Here is a 23695-nt window from a genome sequence, read left to right on the forward strand (position 1 = left end):
TAAGTGCAGATTTGGACTTTGTTCTTTGGGCCCCAGCAGAAAAAAACCCTGTATTGTGTATATCTGCACCAGAGCCAGCGGGCTGCTGTTGAGCTCGAGGAGGATTCATGGCTTCATTTTAATGTGGGCTAAGCGCCAGTGAGACAGGGGCGTTTTATTTAGTGAGTGGTAATTCGATGAAAACGAGATCAATTAAGAGATTTAACTGCTGCTGTCTCAGCTGTCAGCAGATGGGATGGAGGGAGAGGTGGTAGGGAGAGGTGAAGAAATGGTGGACTAACTTTAGTTTCTCTACACCAGAAGTGTGGGACGGTGAGATAAGACTTTGACTGGACTGCTTGCTGTTGCAGGAATCAGACCTGTGACCTGGTGGTTACAAGACACCTTTTCTTTTACTCTGCTTATTCTGCACTAATCGCTCCATTCTGCAGTGCCATCCATCCATACATCCATCTCTCCATTCATTTTGCAGTAAAAGGTGCCTGTCTGGTAATTTTATCGCTCCATTTATTTCTTATACGTTCGCGCTGACTGCAGCCAAGTTGGTTGGCTCGCACAGCTCTACTTTATCAGCAGCGGACCATCTGTAAGACCTTCACTGTGGACAGAGGAGAGGAGGGGGATGGAGAGAAAGAGAAGGTGAAAGAGAATAAATAAATGTGGAGGGTCAGACGCATGGAGGAACTTGATAACAGTGCTTCAAGCTGGCACCCCATTTGTTCCCATCATGCAGTGCACACTGAAATAGCTTTTTATTATTCTGCAGGTTTTGTTCATTCCACTTAAATTTGATGTCATTTTGAGTCTGATCGAAACTTGAGAAGCAAATCATTTTTGGTGTCGGATGCAGTTTTCTCTAGTCTTTCCTGTGCTCCAGTTTTCACAGCTTCATTTCCTGTTGAGACTGCAGCCTCTTATATAATGGTATTAGTCTTTCTGTGTCCCTCCTGCAAGTGTTGTGCCCTTAAAAAGGGGAATAGTAACGGGAGACGGATGAGGACAAAACACACGCAGCTCTTTCTTTCATTCGTCCTTATTGAATATCATTTTAAACAATGCATACAAACACATACACATGTATACATATGCACACTCAGTTTCATATACATATACACAAGTTGCCTAAAAGGCAGCTGTCTGAGTTTTTACCACGTCACTGCTGTGCTGGTATTGATTTGATTTAGAAATTGGGTTTCAATGGGCTTGCTCCACCTGAAACAGACCTTTAAATCCCTCTCATCCACATGCCTGTGGTCATCTGATGTAAAACTCGCTGTTCAGTGGTTGGGATCGTGCAGTCGTAGTCCCTTAGACTACGACTAAGGGACCTAGACCTAGAACGTATCTAGAGATTACCCAGTGGTGCTGTATGTGAGAACACAAATGTCAGAATCAGTCGCCTCATGTCAGGTCATTGACCCGAGTGAGTGGGTGTTGATGACGTTGAGCGGAGTGTAGCTGCTTCATGCTTTTTTATGCTTTTGACTCTATTACTAATATTGCAGATACATCCAAATACATAAAAAACATTCATAATTACAGATGAGCCCTGCACTCCAAGTGTGAGGAGGTGTGTGTGTGTGTGTGTGTGTGTGTGTGTGTGTGTGTGTGTACGAGTCAGTGTGTGATCAGTCGCATGCTGTGAGCTCTGCAGGTGTTATTGGGAGGGTCTCATTAGCTGTTGGGTACCTGTTGTGAAAGACCAGGACGACCAGCTGGTAACCTGTTAGAATTACAACAGGAACACACACACACACACACACACACACACACACACACACACACACACACACACACACACACACACACACCTGACTCTGTGCACAGTGTGCCATACTTTCAGCCATCAGGCAGTGGGATTAAAGACTTAACATCACTGCGTTTAAAGGCTCAATAAATGACCCATGTTAATTATTCTGACTGTGATCATCGAGCAGTGCAGTCGCGAGGAATGTCGGCGGTTTGTGTCTGGAATCTGAAAATTGAGCCCGACTCTTGCATCAGAGCGGCTGCCATCTGTCTGGCAGGGGACGTTTGTTTGTGGATGGGAGTTTATTGGATTTTTATTGTTTTAATTTGGAGCTGTTAAAAAGAGAGCGAAGGGGTGGGCGTGGATGTGTTCATGCATTTGTTTCGCTGTGTATGTGTGTGTGTGTGTGTGTGTGTGTGTGTGTGTGTGTGTGTGTGTGTAGTGTCATAATTCAAATGTGGTGGCTTTCCCTAGATTCAACAAAAGACAGATATTCTAATTAGGAAAACACATATTAGTTCTCTTATCTCAGTGTTTGCTATCATTCATGTTTATTTTGCAAGGACAGATAAACATTCACTGAATATACCAGCCCCCCTTTTATCAGATTTAGAGCTCTGCATCAAGTCTCTGTCACTGTATATGTCGGTTCAGGATTATTTTTGCCACATTATTACTCTCTTGAAGACAGAAATACATGACATGTTGACATTTCCCTCTAGAAATGTACTCATTAGTCAAAACGACAGCAGTGGTGTGACAGTAGTTATGTGTCCAGTCACTTATGATGGAGAGGCTGTCGACTCCACTTTGCTAAAATATAGTGTGTGTCTCTGGGGGCTGTAATCTTCTCCACCCACAGGAAGTGATAAATGCAAACTTCGCAGAGTACAGTATTCACGCGTGTGAAGCCCCCCCCCTCCCCAACCAAAGCTGTGTCCCAATTCCACACTAGCATTGTCCAGTATACCACCTTTATATATTTTCATTCTATGCTGTTTGTACAAGAAATTACTAAAACAGCTGAATTTTAAAAAAAGATTTAATGGTCCCGAGCGTAGGATTTAGTGTTATCTAGTGGTTGCAGATTGTAACTAATTGAACACCGCCGTTGCACAGGCTGTGTCCTCAACGGGCCCTATCTAGAGTGAGTGTTTGGTTTGTCCCTTCTGGGCTACTGTAGAAACATGGTGGTTCAACATGGCGGGCTCGATGGAAGGCGACTCACTTGCAACTTCTTTAGATAAAATTGTCTCATTCGAAGGTAACGAAAACACAATGATTGCTATTTTCAGGTGATTATACACTAATGAAAACATACCTATGAATATTATATTTATTTTCTGCCAATAGATCCTCCTAAATGTTGCACACTGGACCTTTTAATATTTAATTTTTTGTCTTTTTGAGATGACTCACAATGCACAATGCAAGTGTTTGCAGCTGTGAATTTCTCCTTTGTTTCCTTTATCACTAGCACACTCTAAATCTGGTTGACTTGTGAATGCACTACAGACTGAAAGTAACCGTCTATCCCGGGTCAAACTCTCACCAAAGCAGTCAGCAAAAACCTTTTTTCCATCAAGAAAAAGCCTTCAGCGCTGCTCCCTGCTCTTTCAATGAAGAAATACTCTCCATTTCTGATATAACTTAGCCCACCCACATATAGCTGCCAGTCCAGAGTCCAGCTGCCTCACAAGTTTAGACTGAAACCGATTCAGAAGAGAATACAGTATGAAACTGGAACACAGAATTAGTGTTGGACCACCAGAGATTAATTGAACAACCTCCCAGCTGAGATCACAGTATCTGTATTAACTCCTCTGTCTAAATATTTCTAAAGGAAGGTTGGAACATACCTCTGTACAGGTGGTTTTGGCTCTGCACTGTCTCTAGACATCATTTGAAAATACCTTTTAATGGTTTTCACAGAAATTGTTCAAAGAAGCACTTCATTACACTGAGTCTTGCTCTCCGGTTCTTTGATGAAGCCCGGTGTGGGCTGCATTGCGCAGGTCATTTTCCATAATTAATGTTTCAACCACAAGTTCAAGAGCCTTGTTATTCCTCTTTTAAATGACTTGTGTCTTAATTGTTTTATTTTACTTTTATGCAGTTGGATATAGTTTCTATGGAACAATAAGCTACACTGAGCTCTTTTCTCTCTTTCCTGAATCACATTCTCCCTGACACCGTCTGACTCATGCCGACGCACTGACTCTGCTGGTGTTCATGTATATTGAATCAAAAGCTTAGATTTATTTGCAGCCAGAGTGGGGCTGCGTAGGTGAAGCCGGTTACAGTCTGTGATTAACATTGTGTATGAATGTCGTTGAGCAGTACAGGCGGGCCTCCTTACACCAGATCTTTCCTCGTCTTTCATAATAAATAAGTTGTCCAGGCTGTGTCCTCACTTTGTTTTCTCTAGAGGAAATAAGTAATAATGGTGCAACATCTCATTTTATTTATTTATTTTTTATTTTATGTTAAAGGCCTGGAACTCTCTCAGGGCCAAAAACGCAAGATGCCTTAATCTGATACTGTGTCTGATGTAAATTACAAAACAGCAATGCCTTTTGTTTTTGAACAACATGAACAATACGCGTATTAAGACCAAGTGTCGACCTATCGTGACGTCACCCAGTGGTTTGTGGAGTACCATTTTGGAGCCTTGAGTTTGGCGTTATGGCCATGTTGGATTTTTGCATCCAGTAGTGGTGATATGCGAGTTAGGCTGCACTCTTTGTCTGTGCTTAGTTTCAACTGCTCCGTAGCAGGAAACAATGGCAGCTCGCCTGGTCACACACAATCTCGTATTACAGCTAAACGCTTCACTAAAATATTAACGATTTTAGGAGAGAAATAGTCAACGCAGTAACACAATCTTGATCCATATTTGATCAGCAGACTAGTTTGACAGTTTGATCTGAAATTGGTGCGTTGAGCTGGACAGACTCACTGAAAAGGTAGCCCCACCCTCAAGCATACCCTGCTTTAGGGTCTATTTTAGAAGACTTCATACTAGCGATTCAGATCATAAACTCATTAGGAAACTGTTTATTGAGCTAATAAAACAAGTGAGAAGTAGGTTAATTTTCCACAGAGCTGAATAAAAGCACACGTCTTTTCGTTACCAATATAACTGCCCCCTTCTGGTCATTAGAAAGAATGCAGGTTAAAGTTACGTCTGCGTTGGCCTTTCTTCTCAGACCTAGCTTTGACCAATAATTATTTACTTATCACAGTGGCTGTTTCTTTGCCTCTCCCTGTTTTGAGCAGTGTCTTGGTGCAACATCCCTTTATCTATCATCTATGTAGGCTCTCAGAATTCTTCTGTGTGTGTGATTTACCCCTATATTCAATATGAACGCCACAACAGTGCGAAGACTTGACCCTCTTTCCATAACAAGCAGTCGTGCTTATCAGAGTCAGTGCACTCTGATCCGCAGCTGCTGCTTATTCCTGAGAAAACAACATTAACCAAGTTTGCTTTTCACAACCCTGCTTCAAGTCAGCAGTGTTGGTTTTTCATTTTCCATTCCCATCATCCAGTTTTGTTTTTTTCCATTCCCATTCTCTATTCCCAGGACAGCCACTGTATATCCACAGCTACATCCACTGTTGCATGTTCTTGCTCAGGGGCACTTCAGCAGTATGGACAGTAATTGATGGGTACAACTGCAATTGTAGCAGAGTATTGATTGCAAGAATTATAACCTCCAGGTCCCATTGTACACACATACTGTATGTGGTCCCACAAACAGCTGCACATGCACACACACACACACACACACACACACACACACACACACACACACACACACACACACACACATATGCTATAGGTCCAGAGGGACCTCCAGACTGCAGATGGCTCCTATGGAAACTGTAGTCTACAGGCCTCTACTGCACATACATGTACAGTATGGAAAGATAAACAAGGAGAAAGGAAACAGATGTATTATTCATACATCACTTCTTTTATTTACAGATTACAGATTTTTTACCCAATGGGAAGTGTGAATAGTGATGTGTTTAGCTCTGAGGAGGGGCAGGTGAAGTCAGGTGTGTTTATGAGCTGTTGGAAGTTTCAGTTCTTCCTGTTGGTTGTTATTTTGCTTTTGTTCTGCTTCCTTCTTGAATAATAAAATATTCACATTCAGCTGTTTTAATTACAGAAGTTCTGTATGATATTAAAAGGTTTTAGGCAAAAATGCTGATTAGATGAAGGAAGATTGGACGCATGAAATCTGCTGAGGAAGGACTTTCCAGACGTGTGTGTTAGTGCTTCCTGACAGATTTGTGTGGGTGTGTTTTGCCGTCTGGATGTGTGTGTGTGTGTGTGTGTGTGTGTGTGTGTGTGTGTGTGTGTGTGTGTGTGTGTGTGTGTGTGTGTGTGTGTGTGTGTGTGTGCTGTGACCTGTTAGTGTGAGGGTGAGCGGCACATGGAGGTACAACATCCTGATGAACACGGCACCAACTGAGAGACCACCTGCACTATACAAACCTGCCTCACCTGAGACACACACATGCACACACACCCTCAGGGTTTGTCTCAGGTGAAGGAAAACACTGACTTATTATTTGGTTTCAGGTTTAGGACGTTTTTTTGGTACTTTCCTAAACTGGCAAAGACTTTGTGACTTTATATCATGCTGTTAACACTTCACAAATTGACAGCTTTAGAAGCACCACCAGACTGCATTATTTCCTTCGATGATGATCCCTCGATAGACATTGAACACACACACACACACACACACACACACACACACACACACACACACACGGACAGAAGGTTAGTTACAGCATACCGCACAGAAACTTTTACAAATTGCTGTGAATGTGCTTCTAGTGACTGTGAAAGCTCCAGCAGAGACTGACAGCAGCTGCTCATGGCTGGTTAGCTCTGTTAGCTCTGTATAGCGGCTTCCTGCTACACTGAGCTGTAGTCAGTCTGTCAATCGCTCCGGCATTTCTAAAATTTGCTGGGATGGAGGGAGCTAGCACAGTTTGGGCGTGTAGTTAAAATTTCAATAAGACAGAGCCTTGGGATTTGGAACGTAATGATGGTGTTTCACTAATTGTCCAATAATCACTTCGTTCGTCAGGATACTGAAAGACTGAAGTGATGTAGCCTGCCTATCTCACATAGGGACAGTAGTACTACTTACTTGCATCGGCTGCATATTGTTCTAGCTGTAGTAGCAGCCGCTGCACTACCAGTTGTGTCAGTGGTAGTAGATCAGTAGAGGTACGCAGCAGGTGGGAAGCAGAACCACTGGTAGTAAAAGTCATAGTTTTAGTAGCAGTAATAGCAAGTAATATGTATGTAAGTAATAACAATAGTACCAGCAGTAGTAGTTATGACAGTAGCAGCGATGGAGTAGACATGTCTGTAGTCTTTTGAAAAAGTAATGAACGCTGCCACAGTTATCTTAAATGATTTATAAAGGATTATTTTTTGGTCTCCTCTCTGCCAGAGCTCCAACAAGGGCGAGTCCCCAGCGAGTCCTCTCTGACTCAAAATTAATCTTTCTGTTCAGTCTATTCTTCTCTATATTGTGTTGTATCTCTTCTTCAGTCACTTCTTTTTTTATTAATTTTTTTTCCAGAGTGGTTGTGTTTTCTCTCTTTGTCTCTTCTTCTCCTATCTCCCTTTCTTTCCCTCTTGCCCTCCCTCTAATATCACATGCCATTTCCCCAGAGAGCCTGTGTTTTGTGTCCCACTTACAAGCTGAAAGATTTATTACAGCTATTTGTTCCTTTTACCACTCCCTGTTTCTCCCTCTGTCTATCTGTCCATCACTGCGTCTCAAACAGGCCTTCACAATTATTCATCCGGCTACATCCGCCTGTCTTTATGCCGGTTTTTCTCTGACTCGTATGTGTCATTCCTGCAGTATTATTTCTGACTACCTTGTGATGCTTGAGGATCCTTTCATTCATTTCTCTCCTTCAAGCCTTTTCATCTCAGTGCTGCCATCTGCTTTGGCACGAGGGTCTAAATAATGTAATCATTCAAAAGGAAGCTAGCGCAGTTGGTCAGCAGAGGTGATGCTTTTGACCCAGAGTCGAGATCAGGCAGGAAAAACGTTTTTTTTATTATTGAAAGTGAGGAAATTTGCATCCTCTTCCCGGTGACAGATGAGGGCCCACTGGGGGGGCAGAGAGGATTAAAGACGGTGATGGATTTAATCCTGGAATATCTATAATTTAGAAGGGAATATAGATAAGGTTGCCTGATTTAGGTGCAGGCCACACTTCCCCTGATTCTGCATTGTCATATTCAAAAATGAAAAAGCGGCAATTAAAATGAGGAAACCTTCCATCTTAAAAGAATGACACTCTTGTCTTGGATGGTGACTGCAGGTATGGAACTCACTTTATGGATTACTGTAGAGGCTTTTCATTATCTCAGACTATAACTCAAAATATTTTTGACCCTATTTTCCAAACTTTTTCCATCAAGCTGCACCGATCAATTCTGACCTTAATCAGTTCCTTCACTCTGGAGCTGCTTCCTCTTGCTTGCAGGGCTGTGCAGCTTTCCGTGTCATTCATGTGGAGCCAATAAAAGAGCACTCTAAAATTGAACCCCAAAGGCACCCAGAGAATGTTTCAACCGCTAGATTAATTTCTTACTTGGTAAAGAGACATGTTTATTAGGGATGTTGCGCAATTATTCGACTAATTGATTAAATGTTGCTCTCTTCCCTGGCTGCACCAGAAATACTAGTCAATTTAACTAATTAATAATAAATAAATAATTTATTAAGCCCCCACCACCTTGTGCTAATGATGTAAACCAGCTAGGTTGAAAGTGAGAAAAAGTTCACATCTTGTGAAAACCAGCACAGTTTTGTGTATTACAATCTAGAAAATGAAAGGTTGTATGTAGGCTGTGTCAGAATAAACTGGCACATAACAACTCTATCGGAGCGATGTGTAACTACAGTCAGCAAAGGATAATGTGCAATGTTCATAATGCACGGGGCTAAGTGCCACACATTTCAGCTGCATTTAAAATACGATTTGGTTACTGAAGAATGTGATTAACGGTTTCAAATGGCTCTTGAATACACTGATTTTCTCTATTACAATGTGGACAGTAGCTCTTATGTTTTGTGGTTGACATAATTCATCCTGATATAATAACATCATTTTGATGCAAACCAGCCTTCTTTTTGATTTTAAATAGAATTTTGCAAATCAATGCTAACCCATCCTTAGTAATTAAAATACATAATACACTGGTAACAGGCATGCACACCCTGATCAGGTCCTGCCTCGATGTATCATAAAGATCAATGTTTATTCACAGTGACTCAATACGTGATCTAGAGACACTCAGTCACACACACATAGCTGTCTAATATGCAAACCGTAACAATATTAAATCCTCATTACCTGTATTGCCTTGTTCGTGACAATTGGCAACAACAGCAGAGAGAGTCACAGTCTGTATCTCTCTCCCTCTTCTTCAGCCATGTTCCCATAATTCCCCTGGGCCGTGTTATTGCCATTTTCCATCCATCCAGAGATAACTTTCCGTCCCTTCCACATCACCTGATTGCCCCAGCCATCTACACACCCGTTCCCACTTCCCTCCTCTGGGCCTCGTTCAATCTGAAATATATATATATATATATATATATTTAACTGGATAATTCCCATTCATACTGTCATTCCTTCCTTATTTCAATGTAGCTTTCTTGCCGTTTTTGCTTTTGAGCATCTGCCACCCAAACAGGCCTGCCCAGCTACCTGTATCGATACCTGCCTGCCTGTCTCTCTGTATCAGTAAATCACTGAAATCATTTGTCCAGCCTGCTCGTCGGCATTTGTGTCCAATGTGCCTTTCCTGAGTCGTGACAGAGAGAAGATATAATCTCTTTTAATATTCTGTTCAATCATATTCTGATAATCAACAGATTTATTTGGTCATAGCTGCAATCAGTAATTAAAAATTATAGGCATAACTAGCCGTTACTTGTGTCTCCAGGTTGTGGTTTGTTTTTTTACACAAATCGTCCAGTTTTTCTTTACATGCAGTGACTATAATGCATGGAAGTCCTGCTAAACCAACAGTACATCAGCCACGAGTAATTAAAGTGTGTGAACAAAGTACTGAAAGTGATGGAAATGTCAGTTGTTCTAGAGAGAAACTGACAAAAGGATGAGAAGTGGGAGAAAAAGCAGAGAGAGGAGACAAATGAGGAAATGATTAGTTATATTGGGTCATATTGTTGAGGCACTTACAGAGCAGAACATCTTGGCTCTGTATGCATGTTAGAGGCAGAATGTTCCTGAGCAAATGTACCTGACTGTAACATGAAGTGCCTGCTATCAGCATGATGAATCTGTATTCTCTCATGCTACAGTACAGTTGCCCTCTAATATCGCAATGACACATTCAAACACACCACAGTGATAGTTTCCTTCAGGCTGGTTTAAAATTAAACACGATGACTAATTAAAACAAAAACTTGATTTCATACCCACCAAATGTAACGTTAAAGGTTTACAAGTATATTTTGATTAATTGAAAATTAGAACCAAAAAAAATTACCGTTACTTTGCTGAGTGGATTCATCATTGGAGCCACTGTGTTGTACTTATGTGAAAACCTATTGACATTAAAGTATAACAGATGTGTGACTGCACTGATTTCTTTTCAATATTACAACATTTTTACACAGACAGTATCACACTTTCATGACCTCAGGGTGGTGAAGGTGTGACATAGATGAGCTGTTTCCCTCTAACCAAAATCAGTCACATTTTATTGAACACGTGGGCTAATAACATTTACACATTTATTTTACATTGGCTAGTAACAGAATTATAATTCATCACAATGCTAAGATAAGCCTGTTACTGAAACATCCTCCAGAGATGCAATGATTTTGTGTTGCACAGGTTAGATAACAGCTTCCACATATTAGAGACGCTATGACTGCAGGCGAGTGAGCATCACGCAGAGTGAGGGGAGAGAGTGTGATTTGGTGTTTGGAGTTAATTGTTTGATGAATGAGTGAAAAGGAAAATGATTATTGACTCTGGGTAAGCATGCCAGCAAGCTAATGCCACACCCAAAACATACAGGAGGAACAATACAGTCAATACAAGCCTTATTTTACCTTATTGTGAAGATCCTCCGACATCTATTAAGGAGAAAGAAAGAGCAAAAAAAAGACAACTAAAGTGCAGATTAGCAGGAACAGACCATGTCCTATCAGAGTAAATCCACCTCTTTTCTTCCTCCCTTAAACTCCACCATCCTCCGTGGCCTGTGAACAAATGAAGGATATTTTTGTCGCTATGCTTTTCTTCTCATCTTACACTTTGCTGGCACACTTGGCACACAAACTCTGTGTTCAGTGTTTTTCAGGACATCAGAGAGAATCCATGACAGCAGCGTCAGAGCTGATTGGGTTTATCTAGAGCAGCTAGAGAGAGAAAACAAGCACAACTGTAATTCAATTAGTACCCTGAGTGTGTGTACTGGTTGTTTGCTAATGATGGTAGGAAGCAGATGGCCATACCAAATTTCACTTGTCTCCAAAGCTATTTTCTTTCTTTCAAATGAAGCAAAAAAATTTGCTGCTGCCTGGAAAGTCTAGCAGTAGTTTCTGGATCCAACAATCAGGCACAAAAACCAGTAAAAGTAATCTTTTGATTCTGAGATCAGAACTTGGCGGGCCGGTAGCTGCCATTTGTCCCAAATACTAAACATGCAAATAGAAAACTACGAAACGAAACTCACCTGAACTGCTAAAGGCCTGGAAAACTCATAATTCTTATTTCCAGGTGATTATACACTAATTAAAACATATATATGAATATTATATTCCATTTCTGACTCCTTCTAAATGTTTCACACTGGACCATCTCCTGCACAATAAGAGAAGAAGAAGAGAGAAGGGAAACAATAAGAGAAATAAGCACTGGACCGTCTCTAGGGCATCTGATTACTATGACTCCAACCCTCTTAACACACAGTTGATGATCAAATATCAGCCTGTATCTTGTAAAATGCATTGTTTGTGGTCGTCTGTCTGGGAATGGAAAAGCTCTGGTGGCCTGAGCTCATAAAGGATGTGCTGCTGGTTTTTAAAATGGACGCGTAACCACTAAAACAAGACAGAAACCTTTTTTTTCTCTTCAAATGGGCAAATCAAGCTCTTGTTATACTCAGCTGGTAATTGACTCTGGTCTGGTGTTAAAACAATGGCACCTTTAGAAGTGGCAGTTATGGGGCGTAACAATGTGGACCCTTCTTCTCAGTGAGGCAAGTGCAAGAAATGACCTGCTCTTTCTTCCATTCGTCTTTCTGTAATTGTGGACCGCAGCACTCGAATGGGCAGCGTCAACAATGAAAATGAGAAATATTTCTGACTAGTGGACAGACCTCTAATGCAGTAGGCGGATATCCAGTGGGAGCAGGATCCTCAATTATCCAGCCATTGTATGTCCCTTTGATAAATCTATTTTTTCCATCCTTCCATCTCTCTCCACCTCCCTGATTAAAGTAGCTCTGCTGCATGCATGACAGTTCTCTGCACTGGCTCAGTAATATACTGGAGGTAAAAGGTGCAGTCTGCTGAGGTTTGAGGTCTGGCTCTTAACCAGATAAGAGGTTCTTTATAGGAGGATCACAGCAGCACTGGTAATTGACCAGTCATGGGTTAGACCAGTGATTTGTTCTCTAGACAATGAGTAATGAGACTAAGATTAGAATCATTAGGCCCTTGTAGACAAATAGATTGATTACAGTGAATACCCAGAGTAAGATGGTAGATTAGAGAACTGTACAGCTGGCAGTTATGTGGCTGATGATGGTTAAGGTAATGTTCATGAGGATGTTTGACAGCCCACAAGCTATCATCCTATCGGAAAGTAGGAACCGCCCATAAACTGGCAAAGTGCATTATTTATTAACACCTAATAAAAGCGACAGACGCTTGTCGTTGGGCAGAAAAAGAGGAGAAATGTGGCCACTAATTGCCGTGCCCTGTGAAATATGTGTGAATATTTTAGGTGAAATGTCGTCTTTTGGTCACATTTCTTGTCTTTTGCTGTCTGATGAGGACTGTGCCAGGAAATGTCACATTTATTTGATGTTAATAAATTTTACACTTCAGGAGCCGTGCACAGTGTGCTGATTTTACTTCTGCCGGCGTTGTTGATTCTTCTGTCTGCCACCTGTGAGGATTTGGGATGTGGGTGTTGCAGCTTTTTCATGAGAATCATATTAGTGCCTAAAAGTTTTAGAATACAAAGGAGGGGACTGTTTTTACACTGATGTGTTTATAGAGCTGCAACTACTCATGCTTAACTAATCCTAATCCTTTAAAACCATTATACTATGTTTCTGTATCATATTTATATTATATATATATATTGCAGTTTCATATTGCATAAAATCAATTCTTTATCCATTCCCTTATTGATTCCTGATCGACTTTCTGTGGGGAAAAAAGTGGGCTCATATAGGTTTTCAGCATCAATGCAACTGTTTTATTATCCCTGATTGAACACGATGTATAAACAGACAAAGGCATGCATTCCCATCCCTAATTAGCTCACACACTGATCTTTGTGATAGGCGTGCAGCTTAAGAAGCCAGATTCACACATATGAGAAGACTGGTGACTCTAATTAAGACATTAACATGAACTACATCATATTATTAGAGTGAAATTTGAGAATTGCCATGGGCACACTTTTTCACACCCTGTCAAAGCAGTGAAAATTCCCCATCCATCACCCAGTTATATATCCGTATCTTGTCTGGCGCCTGCTGTGGCCTGTAAGCCACTCTCCAGACCTCCCTGCCCCCCACTGATGGACACATGCTGTTAAAGTGATTTCTTGTCATTTTGCATTTAGGTCCTTTCTGTTTGTCCTGTTGCATCAGACACATCTCAGAATTTATTGTTCAATTTCCCTCCAATTGCTTCCCTGGCAAGCAACCTAATGGCTCTGGTATGAAAACTGGTGAATATAAATGCAAAAGACTTTTCCTCCAGGTGTTTTGTGGAGAGAACATCAGAATCTATCTTTAACAAACCAGACTGTTATTCCGTCTCTCCACATCTCTCTCCAGGTATCCATCTAACCAGGCCACCTCTCTCCCCCATCTCTGTGTCCTCATTACAGTTTCTTTAACAACAGTGAATCCAGACCCATCGGCTTAGTACTAATGGTTTCCTGAATGACAGGTAGCAGTTTGTTTTAATGAGTCCAAGGGTGAGAGTCTACGCTTCTCATTAGAGTTCTGGGTTGAACTTTTTATCTGTCCTTTAGCTCTTACCTGTCTTCTTTACACACAGAAAAACACACACACCATATTTAATTTCACCTGCAGTGGCGCAGATGTAAAGGTGGCCATATTGCAAAAAATAACGAACATTTTAATATCCTGTCAGGTGTCATCGTCACTAGAGAGGCAGAAGTTGGGTTTCTAGTATTTTGTGTGGAATGAGATGTTGTCAAGCTGATGAAGGTGAACTGAAGAACTTAATGGTGTGTTTGGTTTAGTTCTTGTAGGTCGATGTGAGAGCTGCCAACCGAGCTCTGATGTTAAACAACCAGGTCGGCACATCCTAAAAAGATGGTCTTGGTCCGGTTCCAGTCAGACTTTGGTGCAGTTGGTTTGTGAGTTGGAAAGTAAGTTATGGAAAGTTGAGCAGAAGTTTGCAGCTGCTGTCCAAGGAGACCTGCATACATCATTGTTCATGCATTGACAGATTTTAGAGACATTCTTTCAGGATTCCTGTGGGATTTCTGTGCGATGGGACTCAATGTCACCATTCATCACGTGACTTGGACAGAACAGGGAAGAAGTCAACAGGAATGGGCAGAGACTCATATTAACAATAGGTCAATATTTAGGTGATATGATCGGTCATGCATGCCGCTGTGTCTCAGACACCCATCCTCCAGTCAGCTCAACCAAAAAGGGTGCTACTCAGCAGTGGAAGAGGCCCAGTCTGGCCTGAGAGTGATCAATTAGCTTTCCACCCTCTGCCAACGAGTTCATTTCCACATTTCATTTTCCAACTCATCCTCTAATTACTCCGTGGAGCTACCAGGCCGACCATTTCCTGCAGCTGACAGTGGTGCACTGGCCGGACTACGGGAGTTAACTACAGAGTTGTTTGTGTTTTTGTGGTTATGGGATCGATTTTGGGGGATTGGGATGGTACCGGAGTAAAAATCCACTGTGTCACCCTCTAGCTGACAGTAAAGCCCAAGAACTTTTGTGCAGCACTATCAGTTCTCAAAAGACTTACCTTTAATCCTTGAACTTTCCAACAATTTCTGATCTTTGGGTAACAACAGGATTGTTGATTAAACTGTGTTGTTGTTTGGAGAGATTCAGAGGCGGAGGAGAGAAAATCAATGCGAGTTAATGTGCAGCCGGCTCTGGCCCGCTAGTTAAGGTGTCATCCATGTTTCACTTTATTGAGTTTCTCTTTCTGTATTAATGTGTGTGTGTGTGTGTGTGTGTGTGTGTGTGTGTGTGTGTGTGTGTGTGTGTGTGCGTGCGTGCGTGCACTTCTATATTATTGCCTGGAAAGGTCTCTTGTTTACTGTTAAGCCGGAGCAATTTTATCTGCGCTGTGACAGGATATGATGTGTGCAGGTGCGTGTGTGGTTTTGTGTCCTGATGTTGACTCATACCTGCCTCTCTTGTTTACTGTCGCACTATGGCAATAATATTTGTCCAGTGTGTGTGTGTGTGTGTGTGTGTGTGTGTGTGTGTGTGTGTGTGTGTGTGTGTGTGTGTGTGTCTGTGTGTGTGTGTGTTTGTAGATGCTGGCAGGATAATAACAAGACAAGGAATAAAAAATGTGGTTGACAAACAAGACCAAAACACATCACACACTCTCTTACTCCCTCTCTTGTTTGTTTATCTCTCTCTTTATTCAAAATCTCTCTTCTGTTATTCTCTGCCCATCTCTCTCTCTCTCTCTCACACACACACACACACACACACACACACACACACTGCAAAAACACACTTAAACTAACTACATGACTTATAGTTGCTCATTTTGTCTTGTCAGCTACTGTAGCAATGAAAAACAACTTTCTACAAGGTAGTGGGACAGCAATAGGGCAGTGTGTGTGTGTGTGTGTGTGTGTGTGTGTGTGTGTGTGTGTGTTTGCATTTTTATAACCTACTGCGGACATTTCTGGTATAAACACTGACCAGTTGTCCTCATGGGGACCAAAGACTGGTCCTAATGCAGCAAAACCTAATTTCCAAGGTCCTGGAGAGGGTCAGGGTCAGGGTCAGGGTCAGGGTAGGGGTCAGGGTCAGGGTAGGGGTCAGGGTTAGGGGTAGGGGTAGGGGTACAGTGTGAATTGAGGTGAGGTTAAGGTTATGGTAAGGGTTTGGGTAAGGCTGTCCACAATGAATGAAGTCAATGGATCAGTGGTGCTAACAAGGATAGCTGTGCAATGTATGTGCACAGGAGCAACACCACAATACACTTTGAAGATCCTTGAAGATGTACAGCAGGTTCTGTGTCTGATTCGTCTTTCCTGCCCCTGGTCTTCGTAATGTTTGTGCTCTCTCTCTCGCCATAGTTTATCTGTTATATTCCAACTCTAAATATATCATCATATCATGAACAGCTTCTGTTTGGCTGGCAGGTGTTCAGTATCAGAGGACGTCTCACTGTCAAAACCACTTTCCTGAATCAGTGTGCAGAGCAAATTATCTTCAACAACTACCATTAAAAAGTATTTTTTTACCGGTTAACTCTCACTATAACTTACTAACCTAATCATGGGTTGAACCATGGGTTAGACTGACTAAACTTTAAAACATTAATGATGATTTACAGCTTCCACACTAATTAGTCTCATTTCATTTTGGATTTCCAAAGGGCGTCATCCAAAAAACCTCTGGACACAACTGGATAGACCTACAACCAATCAGAGTAAGGAAACGAGATGTAGACTGACCAATCCTGACAGAAGTAATGCACATACCTTTCTTATCAACAAATGCTTAAAGTAGTTGTTTGTTCTTTTAAATATACCACCCTGATAGTTTAATACTGACCTGATATCAGATTCAACAACAACAGTTTCACATTAACGGCAACCATCTTGGTTGGTTCCAAAGAAGCCTTGACAGTCGATAAAGTTCCTCTGTACGGTACAGTATGAAACCCGCCAAACATTAGATGAACGGTTGTGATTGGCCTGAATAGATCCAGGACTGGGAGGGCGACCAGATGCATCTGCCAGAGCAAATCAAACATGAGCTCAAAGATAAGTAAGATTCCCCGGCCATCTGTTCTTGCCTGTGATAAGTGGACACGCTTTCAGATATATGATCAACTCAGCAGAGGAAACATGAGTTTGCTTATTTTCTTTTACATCAGGGCACCTCAACGCCTTATCACTTACATTTTGAAATTAAAACAAAGTAATTTGGTATTACATTACATATTATTACATATTAGCTAGTTTCCCCCTCAAAGTCCCTGAGATTTATAATTTATTATTACTTACTCCAGAAAATAAATGTTGACTTTTGTTTTTCTTTTCTTTGCTCCAGAATTGTACCCAAATAGCTTAAATTAACTTAAAATGCTCAAATTACCAGTACATAAACACCTGCTCAGTTATTGTAAGAGGAATAACTGTAATCTGTTGCTTCCAGTTGGTGGTGTGATAACTAATTAGGTCTCTGATATCACCGCCAACGTGTCACGAGACCGGGAAGAACCTGTTGATTATGGTATTCTTGTTTGGCAGAAGGTTACAGGAAGCAATGATGACGATGATGACTCATGAGCAAAAGCTAATTAACACAATCCAAGAACGCACGCTGTAACACATGACAGCAGCGGGTCTGTAGCATGACTCCGTTCAGATGAACATGAGTCCTGTTGGTTGTGGTGAGCTGCAGGTGTCACTGCTGCTCCTGCCTGCACTGAAACATTAAAGCATTCTGAGAGCCTCATGAGAATGTGTTAATCATTGCTTCTGTTGAATTTCTATGGCATTTTTGAGAGCTTGTACACTTGACATTGCCAAGTCAATCCTAATCCTGTGTGAATAATGCCTAAAGGGCCTAAAAATGTTTCATTTATGTACCTTCTTAATTGCTTTTGAGCTTTTGTGGACCTCCCAAACAATGACTAATGTTAGTATTTTTGGATATAATGCTTTGGGATCCACTGAATGCAGGAAGTTTTACTTTTGGGAAACAATAATTGAGTGTTGAGACAATGGCAGACGTCCATAATCCATCATCTTCTCTAGTTGGTGAGCAGCCAGATACTGTAGCTGCTTTCATGTCAGTAATTATACTTGCTGTCAACCAGGCAGAGCGCTCATAATGTCATTTACATCATGGAGTACGCAGAGAAGATTACATTTTCTGAGGGTTATGGTTGACGGTACATTAGAAATAAAATGAAATCGGTCATGTTCACACAGGGAGGACAGTGTTGCTGAACCAAAGTGCCAGATTTAGCTGTGATTGATGAACTGGCTAACAGATGTACAGCTTTATTTTGTCACTTGCAGCTGGTCAACACCATAGACTGTATAGTTAAACTTGACCATAGTTTCTGTGAATGAATCCTGGTTACTGAAAACTGCCTCCTGTGTTAAGCCTTAATATAACTATATAAAACCCCCTGTACAGTTGTCATTTAGAGTATTTAGCGACCAAAACCATTTTTTGTACCAGGTTGTAAACATGTTAATTCTGCTGTACAGTTGGGCATTTTAATAAGGGGGCTTCTGGAGCCAGCCTCAAGTGGATGGTTGAGGAACTGCAGTTTTTGTTACCTCCATGTTGGCTTCAGTTGAGTGTTTCTGTGGCTCCAAGGTGGTTGTGAGTGGCATTCTCCAGTTAATCAATAATTTAAGCTTGAAGCCATAATTTTTTTAACCACAGCCTTCAGTATTTGGATCAAATAGCTTGTAGAAAGAGAAGGTGTGTCAGCTTTAGTATCTTCAGCTGTTATATTTAAATAAATATAAATAATGGATCGGGATCAATATTGGCAGCTACCCAGTATTAAAGGACTTGGATCTTGTATAGAACATGTTTCTAATCCTTATCTCATCTCTTCTGCCAAGACGTTCCTCAGTCACCATACAGCCATTGAGGACATTTTAAAAGCTGCAGCTGCCTTCTGATCAAATCACTGCAATGACAGTAAGAAGTGTAGACTTGAATACATCTTTAAGAGCTTAAAATACCGTGTGGGAAACACTCTCTCTCTCTTTCTTATTGTGAAGCTTTCTTTCATCTGACAGCTCGCTGCTTCAGCTCTGGGTGTCTACACTTTCTGACCTTTTTTACTCCTTCTCTGTCATCATTCCTCTTTTCTCTTTTCCTCTTTTGTGTGCATCTCTCTCTCTCTCTCTCTCGCTCTCTCTCTCTCTCACACACACACACACACACACGTATACACTTTCTTTTCTCTTTCTTTTGCGCACACTGATCAATAATCCAATCTATACGCCCTACTTCTGTGAAGAACGAAGCCCTCATCATTATCTTAGGCACGTCCCAATGGAAGGAAAGGCAGACAGGCGGAGAGACAAACAGACAGGTAGTTAGTCAGACAGAAAAGGAGAGTGTCAGACACACAGACAGGTCGGTGAATTAGCTGCTGAAGCTTTGGCCAGCCATCACCTCACCAGCCCCTCAATCCCCCCGGTTGCCACTGAGACATTCCCGCGCTTTCCAAGGCTGCATCGTCTCTGTCTTAGCACTGAATTCACCCAGGCAGGTCTTCTTTTAACTATATTTTATTTACCAAGACGTCTTGGCAGAAGTAAGGAACACACACGTATGACTGCAGGAATAAATGAAGCACTGACGTTTCAAAGGATTTTAAAGGATTAAAACAACCACTGATAGAACCTCTCAGACAAAAGCACAGCATTGAATTTTCCCTGGCTAACTGTGGGCCGGAGTAATTGGAACCAAAACGCACTCCCTATGTTCACAACAGAAATATTGAACACTGATCCTCATAAGGACTTTCTATAGTTGCAGTAGATATAAATCATTTTCAGTAAAACTGTGTTTCTTTATTGATCTGAGACAGTTTTGTTTCAGTGTCTCTGAAGAGGAATTGGAAGGATGCTGCACTGTGGCAGACTGATCTCTGAGAGGACACAGTTACATTGTGTAAATGCTTTGTGTTGTACCTAAACTGAAAATGTGATGCAGTATTTCATTTGAGAAGTGAAATTTTCCGACTGGCACTCTGATTGAAGTTTATGTTTATGCTTGTAAATGTCTAAAATTAAAGGTCCAGTGTGTAACATTTTTGAGGATCTATTGGCAGAAATGGAATAAAATGCTATATTATATTCAAAGGGATGTTTTTTTTAGTGTATAATCACCTGAAAATAAGAATAGTTGTGTGTTCATTACCTTATTATTAGCAGTTTTATGTAGCCACGGTAGTTTCTCCTACTGAAACTATTCAGTTGGTTGCAGTCTGCAACCTCAGATACACACTGGTCCTTTTCTCTTTGGACGTACTGTAATGTACTTCATTGTACTAATTCACTGTGTTCAGGGTGTCCACTAATTACATTTTCTTATCTGTTTCAGGGCAGCTGAACCCCCACAACCACATGAGTTTGGTTTGGGTAAGTAAACTGACTTTAAGTATCCATGTGGGAAGAGATGGTGCAGTGTCACATACACACACACACACACACACACACACAAGGAAGCACATCCAACTGTACGAAAAGTTGTAACAAGGAGCTGGTTTATGCATGAACAAATGTTTCATGGGGAGAGATCCAGCAATACACACACACACACACACACACACACACACACACACACACACACACTCATACAACAAGAGTTTCAGTGAGGGAGTCACGAAGAGGCTGCTTTGTTACTGAAGCCAGCTCGCTCTCTCACTCTGGTTTCCTTCCTTCTCCCTGAATACTAAACATCTCACTGCTGTTATCCACTGCCAGGAAACCATGGACTGCTGTGTGTGTGTGTGTGTGTGTGTGTGTGTGTGTGTGTGTGTGTGTGTGTGTGTGTGTGTGTGTGTGTGTAGGTGGGAGATCAAACAATTGTTCACACATTAACCAACTGCTCCCTATGACTCTGTATAGTTTCATATATAGTCATATAATGTGTGTGTGTATGTGTGTGTGTGTAAGTGGATGTATATTTCTGAGTGCATTTTCATGTACATTGGTGTGTGTGCTATGAATACATGCAAGTGTGTTAGTGATGGTCACTCGATCAGAGCAGATATGTGTGTGTGTGTGTGTGTGTGTGTGTGTGTGTCTTCCCTCAGGGCTTCATGTAATGCAGCAGCATGTAACGAGAGAACAGGGACTTGTTGCCAATGACAGACTGTTACCTCCACATTTGTAGCATTTGTTTCAAACTTTCTCTCTTTCCGTCCTTGTGTTCTGTTGCATTCTCTGTCACAGTTTCTTCTTTCTGTTTCTTCTGTGTTGCTCTTTGCTTTACAATATTTGTTTGCAACAACGGCCAAATATTCCAAATAAGGAAAGCAAAAGGGATGACAGATAGCAGTCCTCTATATGGAGCGCTCACTCTGTGCTGTTCAGGAGACATTGTTTATCTTTCCATTTCGCCCGTAGGATTTTTTTGTGAAGATGCCAGCTCCTAAATTTAATTTGTACAAATATGCTGTCGCTGTGGTATGTCAGTGTGCGACAAAGGGATCCTCTTCTCTAAATCAATCCCTTTGATTCAGGCTGATATTATTTCAGCATTTTTACATAAAATATCTTTGTTGACATAGCTGTAGGCAACTGTGCCAATAAACCTAATGAAGCATTTTCATCCAGTTGGTTGGAATGATTCCAAACTGTAATAAATGTGTCCTCAGTTAGTAGCAGGGAAGGAAAGTGTTGGTAAATTGTAAATGTCTCTTTTGAATTGAGCTACTGTGCAATGAGACTAAAGCAGCAATCAGAAAAATCCACTTCAATAATGATATTTCTGATTGGAGGAGTAACCTGCAATGGTGTGGCCGGCCAGTTACAGTGTCTTTAGAATAATTACACAGTGATTAATGGTTAAGCCATATCTTCTCTTCTCTCTCTTTATTTATGCTGGGCTGAACAACCTTCTCATCTTCTTTCACACTTTATTACTCTCATTGTATCACATTCTATGGCGCTTTATTACCTCTGAGCAACATTTCTTCTCTCAAGTCTCATTTAGTGTAAATGTCTGTGCTGTGTGTGTGTGTGTGTGTGTGTGTGTGTGTGTGTGTGTGTGTGTGTGTGTGTGTGTGTGTGTGTAGGTGTATTTGTTAGTCATGGTAAATTGAACCCCTCTGTGGCTGCCATTTTTATTACCCAGATGAAGGTGGAATAGATGTAAACTCAGAAGTCCAGTGAAATTAAAAATGTCTCTTTGTCTCTTTTGTTCTTCTATAGTTTCCCATACGTCAAAAATGTGATTTTATATTAAATTTAAATTCTAACACTCACAGTTTTCTCTTCTTGTAAATGATTCCTCTTAAACTTGTGAAGTTAGCCAAGCGTCACATCATATAAACCTGCAGTTTATGCTGAAAAACACGATGGAGATCATGTGATTAATGGAGTGCCATTACCTCTGATCCAACACAGTTTAATTTCTGCCTCCAACGCGAGATGTCGGTTGTTATTTTAACAAATGAACTCGCTGAGGCCTGCTTTGGTTTTTATTGTCAGTTTCTCTGTGGTCTGCAGCGGATTGGGGACAGTAGGCTCGACCTCGACGTTCCATTGATGCCACTGCTGGTTTTATTGGCTGTGAAGTGAAGTTGTAGGAAGTGGGTGTATTTTTTTCTGCAGAAGGAGAAGCAGTTAATCAGTTTTATCAGATTTTATTGCAGCTTTTCTTTATACAGGGTGTCTGCGGGGTCTTTAAAAGTCAGAAATCCAATAATCTGAATTTTAGGTCTTAAAATGTCATGCTGTTAAATGTGTTTTTTGTGGGGGGGATGTATTATTTATGCTGTAACAACTGGAACCAATACCAATTTTCCTTCATATCCTTCATACTTGTTTGTGGACTGAAAATAGATATTTAGTTGCATTTGTAATGATCTTTTAAAAGGTCTTAAATTGAACCTGCAGGAACCAACTTTTCCACCTCATGAGTAAAAATATGTCAACAGTAACAACAGCTGGAGGGAACAACTGTAAATCTTTAGACACTAACAGCATCCATGCTTCTGTGTCACTACCCACCAGCCTCCTTCCACAAACTCTTCTCTTTCATTCTAGCATTGTTTGCCAGACACCTTCATATTTCCCCTTTGCCTGGTCACTCTGTTTGTAGAATACAAATCGGCGAACCCGGGGGGGATTTGAACCCATAACCTTGTTACCTCCAGGGAAAAAACAATATCACTCTTTTAACTGCTGCTGCTCAACCAACAATCCAATGTCTCACTTTCACTGAATAACACAGGCTGATGCACACCAGAAGCTTTGGGTTACTGGATGAAAATGATTGAAGCATAATCAATTTTTCTCCATTAGAAAGATATAACGTTCCTGCTATGTGTGAAAAAGACATAAAATCAATACGTCTAGCTCAGATTTCTGACGTGTTAGTGCCAGCTCTTTGTATCGGATTTCTGTCCTTTCCCCTTTATGTCCAATACAACAGCATCCTTATGAACTTTCTGAACCTTTTTAAACCAGGTTTATGTAAAAAAAAATATATATCATCAGTCATTTTGAGTTCTGGCATGGATTTCTTACATTATTTTACATTTTTAGTGTTTTCTTTGTTTATTATCATTGTGACATATAGCCAGGGTTAGCTCAACAGTCCAAACACAACTAAAAAGTAGGGAAACTATACAATTAAACTGTTAACTGAAATATTAGAACCAAATTAGGGTAAATCCAAAAGAAATGTCAGCACATTCA

At 41.0% G+C, this 23695-nt stretch overlaps 1 protein-coding gene across 3 annotated transcripts in view; it reads left to right on the forward strand.

Annotated features, from left to right (window-relative positions):
* The window catches only part of slc8a2b (solute carrier family 8 member 2b), a 164509-nt gene that overhangs the window by 32546 nt on the left and 108268 nt on the right, over nt 1–23695 (forward strand). For 2 of the 3 annotated variants that reach the window (XM_051398566.1, XM_051398565.1), the window contains one exon: nt 20370–20407. The gene's annotated coding sequence lies outside the window, so the exon portion shown is untranslated. The remainder of the gene's footprint in view (nt 1–20369; nt 20408–23695) is intronic. The other variant, XM_051398567.1, reaches the window with a different exon arrangement.

Source organism: Dicentrarchus labrax, unplaced genomic scaffold (assembly GCF_905237075.1).
Source record: "Dicentrarchus labrax unplaced genomic scaffold, dlabrax2021, whole genome shotgun sequence".
Classification (NCBI taxonomy): domain Eukaryota; kingdom Metazoa; phylum Chordata; class Actinopteri; family Moronidae; genus Dicentrarchus; species Dicentrarchus labrax.